Genomic DNA, 21,383 nt, shown 5'->3' with positions numbered 1-21,383 from the left:
TGTCTATTCTGGTGGGTCAGAGTTTATAGATGTCTTTTATTGACTAATAGCTTTATTGAGATATCTTTCACATAACCTACCACTCATTTAAAGTACACAATTCAGTGGTTTCCAATTTATTTAGAGCTGTGTAACAATTGCCGCAATCAGTTTTAGCACGTTTTCATCACCCCCAAAAGATGGTTCATAGCGGGTAGCACTCACTCCTCAGTTCCTCTCAACTCTCTCTCCCTCATCCCCATCCCTGGGTAACTACCATTCTACTTTCTGTCTCTCTGGATGTACCAGCTCTGGATATTTCCTATAGGTGGAATCTCACAATATGTGGTCCTCTGTAACTAGCCAATGTAGTTCTAGACATCTGCTGGGCATACTGTCTTCCTTGGAAGTCCAGAAAGATATGCATGCATATAGATATCTACAGCAGTCTGGGGGGAGATGGTCCCCCCTGAAGTCTGTGGACCCCTGTGTAAAAGCACAGTTCACTTAGCAGACATATTTTTTATTCATACGATCAGGGGATTCAGGGGAGAGAGCTATACAGGGGCTTAGCTGTTCAGATACCCCTTGAAGCTGACCTGTAGGCTGTTGTGTCTTCACTGTGCCAGAGGTTTTCCTGTTTTCCACTGGTACTTATTTTCTTCCTTAATGCATTTTAGTGAGAGAAACACCAGTAGAATCTATCCTTTGCTTCCCCAAACTAACAATGATCCATTTAGTAGCTGTTGGGGTTTACATTTAAGTTATATATTTGTTATTGCCAAATAAAATTTCCCAATCTAGAATAAATTAGGATGGATCTAAAAGAAGTAGGAATCATGCATATAGTTTTGCCATTTAATTCACCTCTGCTACATGCCATGTACAGGTGGCGAACAATGATTAAAATTTGGGCAGTCTCTTAAGATTCTTTTCAAGTCTGTAGAGTAGGTGGGTGGGCAGGTAGGTAGGTAGATAGATGAATAGATAAATAAGTAAAAGCCATGAGCAGAGCTCCAAAAATACTTTTTAGGAACCAATGGCTTGTCTCTTTGCCAATTGGGCACTGGTCACCTTTTCTCTCTACTTACACACACACACATATATATATATGTTTTTTCCTGTTGGCTTCCTGTAAACTGGCTATATAAATGCAAAATAGTTTGTCTGACTTTGATCAAACTTGGTGTCTATCCAAGCCTACCCCTGAAACTCTAAATGTTCCATTTTTAGACAAGACTCTTCCAGCAGCCGTATAACAGTCAGGCATCTTTTGCAGACCTTCTTTACCATGCAGGACTTGTGCAATTATCACCAGCCCATTGGGCCATTCAGAAGTCGGTTTTTCGTATACACCTTCCCATGTCCTACTTCAGACTGTCTGACATTCTGAGCTTCCAAGAAAGCTGCCTGGAAAGAAGCCCAAACAGATAACTATGTTTGTCCTTTATGTGTTACTCCAGAGGGAGTCGCAGTACAGTTCAAAGCAATCAGACTCCTAGTTCACGGGGTAAAAGTAGCCAGCCAGGTAATGCATGTTGTGTTTCCGTGGGTCTTTACGGTTTGTTTCTTTTCTGCATGACTTTCTCCCTGCTTTGGTTGTTTTCCTTTGCTCGCTCCTTTCTTTCTTTCTTTCCTTTCTTTCCTTCTTTCTTTTCTTTTCTTTTCTTCCTTCCTTCCTTCCTTCCTTCCTTCCTTCCTTCCTTCCTTTCTTTCTTTCTTTCTTTCTTTCTTTCTTTCTTTCTTTCTTTCTTTCTTTCTTTCTTTCTTTCTTTCTTTCTTTCTTTCTTTCTTTCTTTCTTTCTTTCTTTCTTTCTTTCTTTCTTTCTTTCTTTCTTTCTTTCTTTCTTTCTTTCTTTCTTTCTTTTCTCCTTTTAACCCTGGCAATCTTATTTGAAGAGCAACAGAATTTGTTGGAAAACCAATTTTACATACACAATGAATCTTTATCTCCATATTATTATAAGCAAGGAGTACTAAGGGATACATGGACAGATAGCACAATAAATTTATTTCTCATTTTCAGTGAAAAGCCAGGGTCTCATTCTGTCTTGAGAGTGATTAAAAAACATACTGAATTTGGTGGTGCATGAGCACCACATACCCCTGGGTACAGAGGAAGCCTTCAGACATGGCTCCTTCTCCTCTCATTGCTTTGATTTTATAACCCGGGAGCTGCAGGGCTGGGGTCAACCTGAGCCTTCTTTAGGTGGTTAAAGGCCAGTGCAGTGGCAGCTTGGATTTCTCAGCTCATGGACATCCTAATGAGTTATTTCCATTACCGAAGGGAATAAAAATCAGGCTCCCCACCCCCCTTTTCCATTGCATCAAATAGGAAATTAAAAACTATAAAAGTCAGGAAAAAGGAAGAAATTTACATGTGTGACAGGAGACAATTCAAAATTGACCACCTGAAATTAGGTCAAGTGGGGGGTTCCTCTGACTGCATGAGAAAGTTGCTGATTCACAGAAGCCTATGAGAAAAGTTGAACCACGGATGTCAGCAGACATTAGTTTGTCTTTTGAAATTTAAATTGATTGATAGATAACATATCCTGCAGGAAACCCAAAGTTTTCATCAAAAATGCAGTTAAAAAAATTTTTTTATGGCGCCTTCTCGCTCTGAGTGCTTGCTTCCAGGGACTTTCTAGTCTCCACATGAATCACACTCTACCAAGCTTTTTTTTTTTTTTTTTTTTTTCCTTTTTTTCTGGAAATCTCCGTTTTCCAGGGCAACCTACATATGGAAGGTAGCCCTTGCCTCCAATTTCCCTCAACTGCTCACATAAGACTTATTTGAGCAGCTGGCTTTGTTAGAGGTTTGGAAAGAAGAAGTTAGCTCTGCAGTGATGCAGAGCAACTTAAAATGAATATTACATGAATTTTTTTTCAGAGAAGGCTTCTGGCCTCTTATCACCAGAAATTTCTGACTACTTTTCTCTGAAGGCTTCAGCCTTCTGCTGTATGAAATAAGCACTTCCTTTTCTTTATTTCACGCCCTCTTCACTTTCACTTCTTCTCTATTCTCCCTACATGCCCTCCTCCTAATTTCCAGGTTTGTGCATGAACAGCAGTTTGGTGCTTTTTTCATTTGTTGTTTTTATCATCCAGTCAAACTTGTCTTTTCCATGCAGAATGGCATATGAAGGGTTTCCTATTGCAAGGTGGTTTATTCCTTAGCATGAATGCCACTGCTGGCCATTAAAAAAAAGAAGAAAAAAAAGTCACTCTGCAGCACAGCTCCCTAAAGACTGAGGAGGATGAAGGCAGAACAAAATCAAGCCACTTTTTTTAAATTCCAGTAACAACTTTGGAGAAACTCTGTCATGCTTCCTTGGATAGTTGCACTTGTGACATTGATATGACATTTATCATTTTTATATTGAATAAGTGAGTTGATTTTTTTAAAGCCTTGGAATATTGCAATTTGAATTCTTAAAGTAGAATAGTAAGATTTTTTTTTCCTCCCAAAGTAGGAAGCAACTGAAGCTACTGATAATCAAAAAGGAAAGAACTGTTAGAAATTTCCGGAAGTAAATATGAAAAAAGTGGCTTTGGTTCCTGCTAATAAAGAAAAATGACATCTGCTGAAGTCATTATTAAGAATTTCTTAGGATGGCTATGAAGTTTTCTAAGTGAATAAGTAAATAAATCTTATGGATGATAATAACGATAGCACAAAATTGAAACCAGTTTTAAATATAATTTGAAACCAAATTTCTTATAAAAAAATGAAACTTCAGAGACCTCTAGCCAGTAGTTGACTATGTAAAGTAGGGAAATCATCAATGTTTGACACTTCACAAACCTTTAAAAAAATACTGTCTCGGGAGTTCCCGTCGTGGCGCAGTGGTTAACGAATCCGACTAGGAACCGTGAGGTTTCGGGTTCGATCCCTTCCCTTGCTCAGTGGGTTAAGGATCCGGCGTTGCTGTGAGCTGTGGTGTAGGTCGCAGACACAGCTCGGATCTTGCGTTGCTGTGGCTCTGGCCTAGGCTGGCAGCTACAGCTCCGATTAGACCCCTAGCCGGGGAACCTCCCATATGCCGCGGGAGCGGCCCAAGAAATGGCAAAAAGACAAAAACAAAACAAAACAAAACAAAAAAACCAAAAAACTGTCTCTTTGCTGTTACTGGATTCTCTCCACAAAGGTATAACATGACATGGAAATAATAAAGATAAAAATAGCATTTTACTAGCGGAATTAAAGGAAGGCAGGTCCTAGGCAAAATTTTTTTTCTGAGGGAAAGAGATTGTTAGATTCACTTCTGCCTTTTGTATTGATTCTAGCCAAGCTGTATCTAAAACTTAGTTTAATGGGGTTTCTAATCAGGTAAAAATAAAATGTAGAAAATCAGAACCAAATGATTTTTGGAGACTGAACAACCATATATATATATATATATATATTTTGTTTGTTTGTTTGTTTTTGTTTTTGTCTTTTTGCTTTTTTCTAGGGCTGCTCCTGTGGCATATGTAGGTTCCCAGGCTAGGGGTCTAATTGAAGCTGTAGCCGCGGCCTATACCAGAGCCACAGCAAAGTGGGATCCAAGCCGCGTCTGCAATCTATACCATAGCTCACGGCAACGCCGGATCCTTAACCCACTGAGCAGGGCCAGAGATTGAACCCACAACCTCATGGTTCTTAGTCGGATTTGTTAACCACTGAGCCACGACAGCAACTCCATATTTTTAAAAACTTAATATTTACTTTACATGGATGTATAGTTGATTTATAAAGTAGTGTTTTAGATGTACGACAAAATGGTTCAACTATACACATATCCATTCTTTTTCAGAGTCTTTACCCATATGGGTATTACAGAATTTTGAGGAGAAGTCCCTGTGCTATCCAATAGGTCCTTGTTGATTATCTATTTCATATATAATGGTGTACATATGTTAATCCAAACTCCTAATTTATTCCCCCCCCCGACCTTTTCCCTTTGGTAACTGTAAGTTTGTTTTCAAAGTCTCCGAGTCTGAACAATATTTTCACATTTAATTCCTAATTCATATTCATTGCGCTGGCCAGAAGCATACTGCTTTTCATCTGTATTTCCACACTGGTGAAACTTCAGTGTGGTAAATCTTGGCTGGTAAATCTTGTTAGGAATTACTTCTAGCTTCGTGAAATTTTTTTGATGTCATCAGATAATTCCTGATGATAACTCCTGGACATCTTGTACCTCCCCTATCTCCACATGAATATTTCAGATTGGTCGGAGTGTGACATACAAGGCCTCATCTCCTGTTCAAACATCTTGAAAGGTCTGTGCATTTAATATGTGCACATACTTTTCAGAGGGTGTTGAAAACTAGTTTAGTTTGGTATGCAAAATAGCTGATAGATCTGTACCTTTGACATACACATTTCCTACTGTTCACTGGGGTTCCTTTGGAAGGTGTGCTGTAAAATAACACAAAATGAGTTTAAGAGAGCTCCAGTGCTTTCCAAAAAACATTGCTTGAGGGCTCATCATCACACTGAAAACTCTAACAAAACTGATTGCATCAAAATGTACCATTTCCTGTATCTATATCTGATTTTCAAAACCTTCGAATATGTTTTTTCTTGATGTGTGTAGATGCAGGTGTATACGTGTAGGTGTGTGTATTATTGTGTGAGTGTTAACTGTTGATGGGTGTTTGTTTAGCTGACAGATCCAGTGAGCAAAGTTCTCTTTGTGAACAGAGAAGATACAGAAACAACAGAGGCTATAACACAAGTTGACTAATGTTCTATCTGTCATGCCTCATCCAATATCAGTATTTCTAGCAAGGGCTGATAGAGTGTCAGTAATTCACAAAACGTCCCCAACCTTATATAAGTAGTTGATACTCATTTGTCATCCCCAGGGTCTTTGATTAACTCATAGCAGCAGAAGTATTGGGATTACTCTGGAGCATCACAAAAGACAGGACTCAGGTCAAGTTTTTTCAGGATTATCCTGTTCATTAAATACAGCATTCATTCATTCTTCTTCCCTAATATTCTTCCTTTTGTATTGGGAATTTTGGGTAGCTCTTTCTTGACTGTAAGATGCTTTGCCCCAACCCTATAGAGTGCATTACTTATCAGATGTATTTGTTTGCATGTTGTGTTCAGTGAAGGTAGTTGAGAGGAAGTTGTCATCCTAGTGAATGAAACCATGAGGACCTGCCTTGTAGTTGGCCACCTGTAATCCATCTAAGTCTCCTGACTCACAAGGAAACTTCAGGAGCAATCAGTCAGGGAAGTCCCTGGGTTTTTTCCCCCTCTGTGCCAGAGAGAGATGGATATACAGTAGCTTTAGCTTCTAGAGCTGTGGTTCTTAACTTCCTTTGAGATTCTTTTAAACATCATGCCTCTGTATTTGTACACACACATCTCAAGTTTTGCGAAGTACCTCAGAGGAAGTGATCCTATTAAGACTTACGAATACAGGTTGGAATCCCCTCATCTTGAGAACCCACACCTGGACATCCTGTATACTGATACAACAATCCATTTTTTGAAATTATAACATTTGTTGGCCACAATAAATGATCATTCTACCTTGTGTCCTTTGGGATTTACCCTCTTCCATACCCTACTTGTTTCTTTCTCATTTTTTCTCTGATAAATCTCTTTTCCATTTCTATTCAACTATGCTGTTCACCATCTGTTGCTCACATTGCCTGGGTTCCTTTAGGGGACTTGACAAATTAGATGGTGGTGCTTAGAGGAAATGGGCTTCAGTATGGTTATATAATTCTGGTAGCAGTCACTGTGTGGTGTGCCAAAAATGTAATGATCCCGGTTTCATTCTGTCAATATCAAAATGCAAAGAGAGAACAGAAGGAAGATGTAGTATGATACTTTACAGGCACACGAGTTGTGATCTGAAACAGAAAATGTTGATGTTTTATCAAAAATATTTAATATTTGATGTCACCTGAATTATGGGCCAGGAATATGAAGCACTGACTTTGTCAAGGGTGTTTAACAGGAGCTTTTAGTTTTAGAAGTGAAAGTCTGATTACCTATGGTTGGTCTTCAAGTTATTTAATTCTGTGCCACATTTTAAGTAGACTGTGTTGAAACCAATGAAAATGAAAACCAATGAAGTGTCCATTTCAAGATACACCTTTAGAATTAAGCAAGTTAAATCAATGGAAATCAATAGAATGTTAGGAGAACCAAGAAAACTACCTGACAGGAGAGCAGTGAAGTAGTGAATTAACTTTTCATACCAGAATCAGTATATTACCACTGCAGTCCTGGGGCTGCACAGGCTCACTTGGGTGAATTAATCTACATGCAATTTCTCGATTTGAACAATTTGAGACCATTGTTTTTGTAAAACTGTCCTGTGTACCATTTGCTATGTAGTGCTGGAGTAACGAACAAAGGGTTTTTTTTTGTTTGTTTTTTGTTGTTGTTGTTGTTTTTAATTTGTAGTATCAGGGCTAAGATCCAGGAATGTAAGAAATTTCCTTAAATGTCCATGTAAAGATTGCAGGTCTTGCTGGCTTTCCTGATAGATGCTTGGTGGAGTTTCTCTGTTGAGATTTTGGTCAGTGGCTATAGTAGGTGAATATGACTCAATGCATTGGATTTTATACATTGTTTTAACAGGTCTTATAGCATCTGCTCTCTAAACAGTCATTCACATTTTAAGTTAATGAAACTCTATGTGCATTAAACAGAAGACTAAGAGCCCACCCCACTCCTATTTAATGCCAGCTCTTGTCCACTACGAAAAGAAATGACAGGAAATAAAGCTGATTTTTAACATGATGGATTTAGACTATATGGGGTAGTTTGATAATTGTTAAAATTACATTGATGTGTGAATGGTTAACAAGTTCTCTTTCTGAAAGTCTTGAAACTATAATCTTGGTTTTTCACTTATCTGAGATGGTTTAAATGTGGCCCTGCCAAAAATCCCAGAGAATTTTTTAGTCAACTTTTCTAAGAATAACATATTTTAAAGAGCTGAAAATTTATCAAACCATTTAAGTGTTCTGACTTAGAGGTGTTAATTTCTAGATTGCATATGTACATTTAAAAAGTACATATTATGTTGTTTATCTTTTGTGTGTATGAGTTCTTTGCAAGTAATTTTATGTTTACAGATGATACCATATAATAGATTAGATTAGAAAAGGAGATAAGAAAAGGGGGCCCTACAGAGTTCTCTTCATTGCTCAGTGGTTAACGAATCTGACTAGCATCCATGAAGACACAGGTTCAATCCCTGGCCTTCCTCAGTGGGTTAAGGATCCAGCATTTCTGTGAGTTGTGGTGTAGGTCGCAGACACGGCTCGGATCCTGTGTTGCTGTGGCGTAGGCTGATGGTTACAACTCTGATTCGACCCCTAGCCTGGGAACCTCCATATGCTGCGAATGTGGCCCTAAAAAGCCTAAAAAAAAGAAAAGTGGGCCTTAGCCCTACCTGAAAGTTCAGTGTCATTCATGCCTCTTACTGTTTTTGTAATATTGTTGATGGACATCTTACTGTATTTTTCTACAATTAAAAATCTCACGTGTACAGACTTAGTGGAGAAGGTAAAACTGAAGATTTAATCAGACCAAAGGAAGAGCTGTGACGTAAGAAACAGGAGAACTTCGCTGACTGTGGTGAAAGGTAAAGATAGATTTTTGCAAAAGTCCTAACAAAATCCTGTACTTCAGAATTCTGTGCAGAGAATGACCTTCTATACCTTGACATAAAATACATCAATAACAACAGGGGCCTACTGTATAGCACAGGGAATGATTCTCCATATCTTGTAATAACCTATAATGGGAAAGAATCTGAAAAAGATATATATGTGTAACTGAATCACTTTGCTGTACACCGAAACTAACTCATAAATCAATTATACTTATAAAAAAAGAAAGCGACCTTCTATTAAGCACCCACCGGTAATATGTTAAATTGGTAGATGAACTAGTGACCTGGAAATGGGCACATTGAGACCTGGTTGTTTTATGCTGTAGGGGATGCTAGACTGAACTTCTTAAGACATTTTTTTCATTGCTTATTAATTACCATGTTTATTGATAATTGCCACTCCTCAGTTAGTTTTGACCTAAAAATAGTGATTTTTATCTTATTAATTCTATTAGATGTGTTTTGCAAGCTGGGAATGCTATAGGTTGTCAGTCTTTTTTTTTTTTTTTTTGTCTTTTTGCCTTTTCTAGGGCCACTTGCCATGGCATATGGAGGTTCCCAGGCTAGGGGTCTAATCGGAGCCGTAGGCACCGGCCTACGCCAGAGCCACAGCAACGTGGGATCCAAGCTGCGTCTGCAACCTACACCACAACTCATGGCAACGCCGGATCCTTAACCCACTGAGCAAGGCCAGGGATCGAACCTGCAACCTCATGGTTCCTAGTTAGGTTCGTTAACCACTGCACCACGACAGGAACTCCAGTTCTCAGTCTTAAAATGGAGATAATATTTATACTTGGTGGATAAAGTTATTTTGAAGATTGGGATAAAACATGCAACTTGCCTAGAACAACGCCTCGTACAGTGAGTGCTCATGATCCCCTGCTGTTATCACTATTGTTATTAAGATGTAAAAAAACCCGAACTAAGCTATAGTTTTAAAATTAAAAAATAATAACCAAATTTAAAAAAATTTCCCTTTGTTACAGAGGGATTTCTAACTTCACCCCCCCCCCTTTGAGCCCTCATTACAACAGATATAAATAAATTAGGAGGCATAGGAGTGTATTTCAAGATACTTGCAAGAAGTGGCCATGATAAGAAAAATCTCATCAAATAGTAACTACGTTTTCATTAGATGTGCTGAAACACAGAGAACAGGCAAATGGGCTCCTTGGGGGCAGAGGGATGGAAGGGGAGTAGTTTGGCTGCTGGTCAGGCCTGTACCAGGACAGTTCAGGAATCATACTGAGGGTGACCTGTGGTTAAGCTGGAACAGGTCCTCCTTCCATTCCTGCTCTTGTCAGAGAAGAAAAAGCCTGTCTCATAGGAAGGAAGAACTTTGCACTCCCACCTCTTCTCCTAAAAAACCAACTCTGCTTTTTTTAAAAGTGGTGTATTCTCTTGGATGCTGCATATTTATGGAAATTATTTTTAGCCATTTTACATGGTATATTATTTAAATGTGGACAAATAGGAAATTAGATATGACTTTCCTGTGTGTACAGCTTTTATACAGCTTTAAAACTAAATTTACAGATTCCTATATACATTTACTATAAAAACCATTACAGTTTAACTTAACGGTCTTAGTTGAATGTTCGGTGTGATGGTGGATTTAATCATAGAAAAACATATTTTCGTATTTGATATTTTACTTAGAAAGTCGATTCTTTGGATTTTGAGCCTGATGGGATTATCATTTTAATCACTGTCATTATCAGGGTTATTTTGTTTGTGTTGGTACCGAGTCCATTTAAAATCACAGATCCATCATTTTGATGGGCCAATCAGTTTGTTAGTGCTGCTCAAAATATAATATTGAAAAAAATTTAAATATGCTTTACTGAAACATTCTTCACTGTTCTACATTTCTTAAAAACGAGTTGTAACTTCTTGTGTGTTACGTAAGAAGACTTCTAATGAGTCTCACTATTAATTTAAAAGAGAAATATTACAATGGGACTCCTTACGGTATTCCGAATGTTGTTTGGAATTTGGCTTGCCTCTGAGTGTGTGCCACGTGGTGACTAAGTTTTCCCACCATTTTTGTCTGTGAAAATTTTGTTCCGACAAAGTCCTGTGAAGTCCTTTGGCCAGAACCTATCATTAGATGTTTAACTTTCTCTCATTAGACACCAACTATTAAAGGAGTGAGTGCATGACTCTCCCACACTGTCACTTTCATGAAGACACACCAAAAGCTCAATTTATTAAACAACTTAAGAATCCACGTCGTATTTTGTGAAAATGGCTCTCAATTGATAATTATCGCTGCAAGAGAGAAATTTTGTCTGGATGGTGTAAAGAATTCTGCTTGAATGTCATGTTAGACATGGTATGCTAATTTCATGTTTGGATTTTTCAATTTTGTGAAACTTCATTGTAGCACATGAACATGTTGGGATGAATGCATCAAAGGACAGGGATAAAGATAATTGAAATGGAAGGAAGTCTCTCTGTGAAAGAGATGTTTCTGCTACCCTGACCAGAGAAAAATAGGGAAGCATTTGTGACAGAAAGAAGTGATTCTCACAGCATTTTCAAATCAAGTTAACATTTCAAATTATGTAGTTCAGCACAAGAAACTTCAATGACTGAACCTTACTAAATTTGTTAATTGATATCTTACGCTTTATTTTATAGCTGATTTTAGTTGTCTCCTAAGCCTCTCATAATCACCTTAATTTGGTAGTAAATTTTTACTCTGTGGCATTAGGTTGTCTTAACAACAAACTGTGTGTGTGTGTGTGTGTGTGTGTGTATGTGTGTGGGGGAGAAATGTCATTTCATTTGAAGGAGCAATCAGAAGTGTCAAAAGATCTGAAGGCCAGTGCTCGCTCTGCCACCTCCTAACTCAGGGCCTCTCAGGCTCCGTCTTCTTATCTAACACTACTTGATCTGCCTGATCAGCAGATAAGTCGTGAGGAAATAATAGAAGTTTATTGCACTTTGAAAGGTTAAACTGTACGCTCATACATGTTGTTACGACACTAACATCAGACTTCCCAAGTGCAAATCAAATGGCTTTAAAATCTTAGGTGTTTGCAATCATTAAGATTCTCCAGTTCTTTCACTTTTCTTAGACACTTACACTCATCACTCCATCCTTCAAATGCCTCATTTACGAAGTTCCTATAGGTCAGACCTAGGAAAACTGCAGGCTGAATCCTGCCCACCACCCAGGTTTGTAAATAAAGCTTTATTAGAACACAATCATGCTCACTGGTTGATGTATTTTTTCTATGGCTGTTTTTTTTTTTTTTTTTCCACTGCAATGGAAGCTGAATTGTTGGGACAGAGACTCTATGGCCTGAAAAACCTAATGTATTTACTAAGTGGCTTTCTAAGGAAAAATGTTGGTACTCTCTGTTAAATATCACTCAAGTCCAGAGCCAATTAAGTCCAGTCCTTTTTGGAACCTAAGTCTTGTGGAATATTATAAAGACATAATTTTAAGTGAAAACTATTTAATCTTAGATTAGTATGTTAGTAAGGATTATATTATGCATTTTATTTTCACATATTAGTGATGGTCTATGTAAACAAATTTTTTGTCTTTTCTTTTCATGGGTGGTAAATGCTTTTTAAGTTCTCGAAGAAATTAGAAAAGGAAAATGTGAATTGTCATAAAAAAATTGAAAATGACACTGTTTTCATATGTAGCTTTGGAATTGAAATGTCACTTGACATAAACCAGGGAAACATTGTTTTCATGATCTTATATTTTTAATTCTGAGGTTTTATACTATAGCATAAAGTTGATTTCTTATAATTTTTGTACTTGTGCTTTTAAATGATGAGTTCAGGGAGGTTTGAGGTTTTCCTTCTCCAAGTCCAGAGAAAAAATCAAATATTTTATAATGGTGTGTGTATATGTGTATTTTAACACTTTTGAAGTACTAGGCATGTATCAATATGCCACAGAAAATTTTTGATCAAATAAATACATCCTATGAAACTTTTGAGGTAATGCGGCACAGTTATGAGACCATTTTAATCTTGTGGTGAATTTTCATTTCAGATGCTTCTCTCCTCACGCCCCACCTTTTCTTGGCTTTCGATATTAACCAAGGCCCATGACGGTTGTGCATTAGGCTCCATATGACCATGAACAAAGTAGCTTAAACCTGAGTGATGGTTAAGGACCTACGGTAGCCGGTCGAAGGTCTGGGTTCAGAGCTGAGTCATCACCACTGTCCTCATGCTCAGTCCACATTTACTGGGAGGCTCTGAACCCTCCAATTTAAAAAGAAAGGGTATTTTTGGGAGGTCCCATTGTGGCGCAGTGGAAACAAACCAGACTAGTGTCCAAGGGGATGTGGCTTGGATCCCTGGCCTTGCTTAGTGGGTCAAAGGATTCCTTGTTGCTATGGCTGTGGTGTAGGCTGGCAGCTGCAGCTTCCATTCAGCCCCTAGCCTGGGAACTTCCATATGCCGTGGGTGCGGCCCTAACAAATAAAGAAATAGATAAAAGGGTATTTTAATGATTGTTTCACAAAGGAAGGAAAATAGTTGTTTTTGACAAGGGCCCCATGGTCATTTTTGCTTATTTTACATACAAGGAGTCTGGAAGCAAAGGAAGTGAAATACTCTTTCTGGGTTCACCCAATAGCCAATGGCTGAGGCTGGGCCAGGACACAGGCCGCCTAATGCTCAGTGCACCACTTGTACCTTTTGACTGAATGAACCATTTAGCATCTGGCCACCTGAATGCGTGATTAAATAATGGTACCGTGCCCTGAACAAGACCAGCGAAGTTGATCTGGTTCCGTTTTTTAACTGGTGTCCCACCAATTCACCCCCCAGACATGCACTGCGTTCTAAAGCTGTTACTCAGCAGAGAAGCCTGTGCCATTGTTTCTTGGGTGTCTCTTTTGAAGATGGTGATTCTTAACATGTCTTCGTTTATGATATGCCAGTATTATAATGGTAATTATTTGTACGTCCAATCACAGCACATACCTATTCTGTCGAAATCACTTTGGAACAAAATGTATTGAACCTGAACTAATGAATCATTTATTGGAAGCAGGTCATTGCCTGAATACGTTTACACATGACAAAAAATGTGAAGGGTACTCTAGTGCAGTAGATTTTCAGCATACACACAATTTCCCCAAAAGAATATGGAATAATTTCTTTAGATGGTTGCTATAAATTCAGACTAAAGATGGAGAGGAGACTGTCGGTCAGTCCAGTAGAATTCCATTCAGGAATTCTGCATGTAAGGTTGATTTGGTCATGATTGTTTTTCCTAGAGATGATAATGAAAGGATTCTTGGGAGTTTCAACTGATTGATGGACTGTTTAGTTATTCAGCATATATTTATTGATTTGTAGTTCCTCCCCTCCGTTGTTAAATTTATCATGTTACATTATCACCCAATTTAAGACTACACTGTCATTTTGTTGGAGATTATTTTAAACCAATCTGTTATTACCATCAGGAGTGGAAGATTTTCTGGTTGTAAGGTAATATGTTTAGTGGCTAGCCTATAGTGAAGATGAAATGCTGGCCTATGAGAGGATGCAAAAAATCAGAAAGCAGTTCGAAATTTAGTCTGGTTAAAGTATATATCTTTATGAGAAGGGAATGTAGCCGGCTCTCTGTATTTAGAGGTATATGTGTTTTAGGGCCACACCTACAGCATATGGAAGTTCCCAGGCTAGGGGTCAAATCGGAGCTGCACCTGCTGTTCTACGCCACAGCCACTCCAGATCCGAGCCGTGTCTGTGACCTATACCACAGCTCATGGTAGGGCTGGATCCTCTGACCCACTGAGCGAGGCCAGGGATTAAACCAGAGTCCTCATGGATACTAGTTGGGTTTGTTTCTGCTGCATCACAATGGGAACTCCCTAGAGGTTTGTATTTTCCAAGCAACCTATTAAAAGGAAAATGATATCTCGACTAACTAGCAATCACTCTACTGTTGAGTATTTCTTCTGCTCCTCCTTGCTGGTTGCATTCATTCTTGATGGAGTCACCTTGTGCTTGTGACTATTACTAACACAGTACCTCTCTGGCAGATTTGGGAAATATTCTGACCACTTTTAAACCTTTATCCAATAAAAACTATTTATCAACATCAGCATTCAAAACATTCAAGATTGCTATTAATAATATAGTCTCTTTGCCCATTTGCCAATTGTCTAATTCTCTTGGATCAATTGTTATAATGATCCTATTTTGGCCTGAGCACAGTGATATCTTGGAGGAAAACCACTTGTAAGACTTTGTCATAAAATCCTAATGAAACTGTTAGACTCTGGGGTTAGGTCGTGAGCCAAATATGTCCGCACTCCATGAGCAGGTAGCTGGACTAGATGGCAGGTGGTCCTTTAAGACTTGATAACAATAAGCTCTTCAAGCAAACTGTATTCTTATGGGATCGTTAAGGCCTCTCTTTTAAAAACATGATGGAATTCTCTTTGTGGCACAGTGGAAGCACATCTGACTAGTATCCATGAGAGGATGCGGGCTCAATCCCTGGCCTTGCTCACTGGGCCTGGGATCTGATACTGCTGTGAGCTGTGGTGTAGGTTGCAGACACCACTGGGACCTGGCATTGCTATAGCAGTGGTGTAGGCAGGCAGCTGTAGCTCTGATTCAACCCCTAGCCTGGGAACTTTGATAGGCCACAGGTACAGCCCTAAAAACCCAAGCAAAACAAAACAAAAAGCAACCCTGCAAGTTTACCTCTTTGCGATGGATGATAAAGGGTCATGAAATTCTAAGTGGGAAATCTGATTAGGAGGAAAGTCCTCTTTCTGTAAAACGTGATAGGTGACTCCCCACCACGCCGAACTCACTGCCAGAATGAGGCACCTTGAAATAAGACTTCCTCTTCTTTGGTTCCCAAATGGAGTAAGCAGAGAAAGTTGGAAAGGGGTGGTTGGGAGGGAGGGGAATATAAATGATGAAAATCACTTTTTTTTTTTTTCTTGCCTCTTGACTATCTCAGTGGGAGACCCCAATGGCAGATGATTCACATGGCTGTGCTGTAAAATCATAGATTTTTAATATCTGGACCACTGAGTACAAACATAACATTTAAATAAAAATAATGCAGAGTATTTATCTTCACCCAATCTTCTCTGTCCCACAGAGGATGAGCGCTGTCTCTTTAATAATGCAAAGGAGTAGTAAATTTCAAGCTGAGGATGGGCAATAACAAGGAGAGTGATCTCCACACTGCCCTGATGTCTGTGGAGTGCCTTAGGAGGACACCTTATTAGTTCTAACAGGCTGGTTAGCGCAGGGTCACCTCTCTGCCTCCATCTTCCCCAGCAGGGTCACTCATCTCGGGCTCTATTTGGGAGGAAAGAAGTGAGGGGGAGGGGAGAGACGACACTGAGAGCGTCTCTCATCTCCCCAGCATCGAGAGCTGTTTATTTTTATTTGTGGTCCAGCTGCGTGACTCTCCTCTCTTGCCATCCTCTCTCCCCTCCCTGCCCCTTCTTCCCCTCTCCTAGTGTGCCTGATACAGTCTCTCTGTTGAGGCAAAAAACCCCCCACTATTAAGGATTGTTGTCTCATTATTGTTTCATTAGTAGAAATCATCTGAAACAAACCGTAGTTGATACATCTGTATTTAAATGAGTATTTACTGTGTTGAAAACATTAACCGGAAGAAGGGCTCAGTGAAGCTAAGCTTCCAATTCACATGACCAACAACAAAAAAAGGGCGGGGGGGGGGCGGAGAGGAAATACAGATAAATATATTGATGTGCCTTTTACTGTCTTAAAAAAATTGAGGTCAGTATATTTTGTAAATCAGTCACATTTTAGAATTGCACTTAAGACGTTTTCATGAAAGAAAAAGATTAACTATCCCTTTTAAAAAAAATGTATTTTTGTGCTGTCTTTGATTTTTTTTTTTCCACCGTAGCCACCAATATCAACCCTTTCTCCTTCCCAGCCCCCATCTTCCAGCCCCCATCCTCCATCCAAAAATGAATGCAAAGAAATACTATTAGGCTGTCTGGTTATGTATTTTTTATGAGGCCATACAAGACGCTGCCTGACCCCTTGCAGCTCATGTTATAAGCACACTGAAGATGCTTTTCATTTGGGTTTTGCTTTTCAGCCTGGATGACCTCTATTAAATAAAAAAAAAAAAAAAAAGGTGGGGGGGTGGGGGTGGGGGAGGAGGCCTAATATGTGACCCCAGGGACTGGTCGCTTCAAGGATTACATTTAATTCATATGATAATATTGAAATATAATGTTCCTGGGTCTCATGTTTTGGCTATTTTCTCTTTCTCTTTATTTCAGGGACTCACTGATGAGTCTTGTCATAGATGTTTTTCATCCATTTTGGGTAGAACGCTGTAACTCGTGAATTAGGGTCAGATTCTTAAAATTACCGTTTTCTTCCTCCTTCTTCGGATTCAGGCTGCAGATACACAACACCTCTCTTTTCACAGTTTCTCCGAGAGATACAGAGAAATTAATTTTTCTGGTGCGTGTGTGCCGCGAGTTCTGTTTCAAATAAAGAAAATTTTTATTTTGGCATTTCCGTACCCATCCTTAACCACTAATTCCCAAGTTCTTTTTTTAATGTGAATGCTCACATCTGTAAAACTCCTTCCTTCCTTCTTCCTCCTTTCCCTCCCTTCTTCTGAAAAGTCAGTCGAACATACAAGGTCTCATGTGTACGTATCATAATCGAGATAATGATCCACATTTGTGTCCTTGTCCCATGATATAGGAGATATGTATATATGCTGTATGCTGTCATACACATTTTTACATTGCTTTTATAATTATCCTGCTTTTCATAATGCCCCTTCTCGTTACTGAACACTCACTTGAATAAATTTTAAGGGACCGAGAACTTGACCATGCCTCATTTTTTTTTTTTTTTCCTTTTTACAAGGAAACATTGTTGCTGCCATTTAAATTTAGGATTAATATGCAAAACCACTTTGCAGAAGCATCCCTCCGGCCAGTTTTCAGCATTACATTGCCTCACAACATCGAAGGTCTTTTTGTCTTTGCTGGTTGAACAGGTTGAGAACTGGAATTAAACCGGATGCCTTTCACTGTGTTTGGAAAATGTTTTTATTCCTTTCACTTAACAGACTAGCACTCACTGTCGTTGAATCAGCTGTTGTTCATCAGCTCTGCAGCGGCTCACTTGTCTTAGAAGGCAGGTTCCTTGGAGGGATAGTAACATTTCACCGGAGCTAATAAAGTCAATTAGGGTAATATTATACAGTAGGCCACTAGAAAATCAGGTGCATTTTGCAAGAATCATTCTATGTTTTTAATTCACACCAATTTTACACTTCATAAGGGATATTTAAGGCCAGCTATTATTATTAGTTACATCAGCTTGCGTATATATGTATATATATATGTGTGTGTGTGTGTGTGTGTATATATATATATGCAATTTTTCTTTTCCTTTTTCCCCCTGAGCTGTTGCCAGAAAAAGAAAGCAAGAAAATGTGTGGACATGTCCACACGTTTTCCTTGCCACAAAAGTACTGATGAAAACTGATCAAAGCTGGAAAATTCATTGCAGTCGCTGAAACCCCATCTCAAGCCTGTCCCTTATTACCCAGGTATTGGTACAAATGTGATTCAGCAAATAAAGCCCCAAGCTGCCTGGCCCCCTCTGCAATCAGAGAGCAGCAAAGTGGATCCGCAATGGGGTTTTCACGATGACTCATAATTTTCCTACATTTGTTTGCATCACAATCTTAACATTTCTGACATCTGGGTTCCTGGTGAAAACGTACATCTGTCTCTCTGTATACATAACGCATGTATATTTTTGTCTTGGTTAGTCATTGTGTGTGAGAGGAATGTTTTAGAAACAGAGACTCCAGGTTCTCCTTTGTAAAGCATTAAGCTGTGACCCTCCCTCTTCTCTTCCCTCCCCCTCTAGCCCTGGACTTCATGATCCCTTCTTGACTGCTAGCTGAACATGGAGTTGTCTTTTTATTTATTTTTTTTATAAACCCGGTCACAACACAGAAAGAGGAGGAGGAGAGAGAGAGAGAGAGAAAGAGAGAGAGAGAGAGGGAAGTAAAAACCCCGAAGGATGGTTCTCAAAAATTCTAAAGAAACCACAGGGAATTCCTTTTAAGAGCAACAGAAAGCAAGCTAGCTGAGGTAAGGCAGATGTGGCCAGCCTTTCTTTTCTTCTCTTTTCTCTCTTTTCCTCTCTCTGTCTCTTTCTGTGTGTGTCTCTCTGCGTTTCCCCTCTCTCTCCTCAGGTTCTCTCTCTTTTTCCCTTTGCATTCATATTTCTCTCTCTCTTTTTCTCTCTCTCTCCCTCTCTTCTCTCCCTCCCTCCCCGTCGTCTCTCCCTTTCTCCCTCTCTCTCTCCCCCTTTCCTTCTCTATAGCTGTTTCTTTATGGTTCTGGGAGGGTAGGTGGGTGGGGGAGCTACCTAACTTCTTCCCTGCTTAAGCAATCTGAGAATGGAACTCATGTGAATATGCAAATAGGACTGCCTGGGCCGCGTTGCTGACACGTGTATGTGTTGTATCCTTCTCCCCACCTCCCTGTCTTAGCGTCTGATCTTCAACAGATTGCTGTTGTTTCTTGTGATCACCAGCACAGCGTGCTGGAAAGAGAGATGGGGGGAGAGGTGGGGATTGGAGGGAGTGTTGTGGGGCTGGAAGGCAGGAAATCAGACATGATTGCTGTGACTTTTTTATATTAATGTGTGGCTTTTTTTTTTTTCTAGCTCATTTGCATGTCAAAGTGGCGGAGGTGTGAGGGCAGAGATTAGTATGGAGATGACATAATGATGCAATGAATTAAATGTGATCACTTCTCAGAGCGGGGTGGGGTGGAGGGGGGAGCAGGGAGGTGGGGAGGGGGGTAGTCAGCAAGACAGACGGAGTGAGGGAGCAAGAGGGGAGCGCTGCTTCTGATCTTCACCACACAGTTGATTGATGTCACCAGTGAACAGAATGCATCTTTCTATTGTGATGATGGTGATGGTGGTGGTGGTGATGCTGATTGCCATGATTACACTTAGCCTTAGTGTGAAATTTGAATTTTAAGTGGTCAGTGGTGGAGCTCCAGTGCACGTGATTGTTCGGTCCATCACTGCAAACCCTTGACTGTCAAAATGTAACGCCGCTCGCTCCACGTTTGCTTTTATGTGAAAAGGAGACCGCGACACACAGCAAAGAGATGACTAATTTGTGAGGTTACACAGTGGGCTGGGATACCCAGGCGTTTCGTGTTCCTTCAGTTCTGTTGTGTGTGTGCAAGAGACGAGGGGGGGGGGGCGAGAGGAAAAACATTTTTATTATTCTCACAAAAATCTTGTACCGATTGGCAGGGTGGCAAGGGTTTCATCCGTTGACAATCAAGAAAATGCAATTTCATCTCTGGCATTCAGCGTTATCTCCCTTTAATAACAAAACCAAACCAGACTGATGACTGAACAAAGCAAATTCTCAGGCGGCTAGTTGCGGGTCTGAATGCAGGAGTAAAACCGGAACATGTCCCCCCAGATTTTGGCTGTTTTGCACGCAACACCTGTGCATATGCATGAGGTAGTTGAAAAGGATTCGTGGGGGAGGAGAGGGAAGGTTTTAATTGAAACTCTGTGATAATTAAAAGAAGAAAAAAATATAAACACACACTAGAAAGGTTTTTAGACTTTGCCAATTTATTTGTTGGAGACGTCAAAGTCATTCTGTCTGCCAGTAAGTTTTCCTCTGATTAGGCTCGTCCATTGCTTCTTCGGGAGGACAAACTTCCTACACTATAGACAAATCAGTATAGAAATTCAGGACTAATTGTTATGTGTGCAATAACCCTGATGATATAAATGAGCACTTAAGAATCCACAGAACATCACTAACATTAATTTATTGAAAAAGAAAATCCAAAGCAACTCCATTAGTTTTTCCCTGTTGTTGTTAAGGACTTGAAATGGATTTCCTAATTGGATAATTTTATTCACAAGAATAATACACAAATGGAAAACAAGCCCTAACGCTGAGGGTGGTGGGGGTTGGTCTGCAGGAGGAGGAAGAGTCAGGGTAAGAGCAAGCCGCTGTCAACTTGCAGGAAACCTGCTCAGAAGGTGCACTGACGTGAGGGATGCAGGATTCAGAGAGAAACTCTGATGTGTGAGAGCTTGCCGACAAGCTGGGGTGAGGGCAGAAGGCTGCCTTAAGCATGTCCAAGCAGGACGATGGATGAATCCCTTTGCCTCCTTTTTGTTATTTAAAACAGTGTCCGGCACGGTCGTCCCTCTTCGGTCATAGGCGCTCCGAAGGCGTCCTGTCCCAAATTTTCGTAAAAGGGAGCCATCACGTCTTTGCCCTCTTGGCTCCACTCTCATCCACCTCATTGGTATTTTCTGTCTCTCAAGTTCATCTTCCCGGAGTGCCACTTGGGCTTGGGTCGTGTCTCCTCCCTTTCCCGGGTGAAGGCAGCCGTGCTCACCACGAGCTGGATCTCCCTGAATGCTGTGCATGGCTACTATTAATAGAAAAGCATCCCCTGTTCCAGTCTGACACCCTTTGCCTGCCAAATACAGGGAATGAATCAAGACAGAGCTACGTTCTTGGGCGCTGGTCTGGAGTGGCTCTCCTCCCACACCCCAACACCTGTGTCTTTATCCCCCACCTGTCCCCACCTAGTCTTGCGGCCTCTTCTCCGTTGGGCTTTCTCCTGGCCTTAGTCTTCTAGGCCACTAAAGAAGAAAGGCAGGGAGGAGGATGGTTCCTATTGATCTGCCCAAGGGGATCATTAGGCATCTGTATCAATCTACAAA

The 21,383-nt window shown here is 40.0% G+C and overlaps 1 protein-coding gene across 1 annotated transcript in view; it reads left to right on the top strand.

The window, feature by feature from the left end:
• Window positions 1-18,636: 18,636 nt before the first annotated feature.
• The window catches only part of ZFHX3 (zinc finger homeobox 3), a 996,345-nt gene continuing 993,598 nt past the window's right edge, over window positions 18,637-21,383 (top strand). Inside the window, exon 1 of the mRNA XM_084959702.1 lies at window positions 18,637-18,748. The gene's annotated coding sequence lies outside the window, so the exon portion shown is untranslated. The remainder of the gene's footprint in view (window positions 18,749-21,383) is intronic.

Source organism: Sus scrofa, chromosome 6, assembly GCF_054392235.1.
Source record: "Sus scrofa isolate SSC_HxYL_T2T_F1_AM1 chromosome 6, Sscrofa_HxYL_maternal_Yorkshire_Landrace_v2.0, whole genome shotgun sequence".
Lineage (NCBI taxonomy): Eukaryota > Metazoa > Chordata > Mammalia > Artiodactyla > Suidae > Sus > Sus scrofa.
The sequence above is the reverse complement of the archived record's forward strand: the minus strand, read 5'-3'. Positions and strand labels throughout refer to the sequence as shown.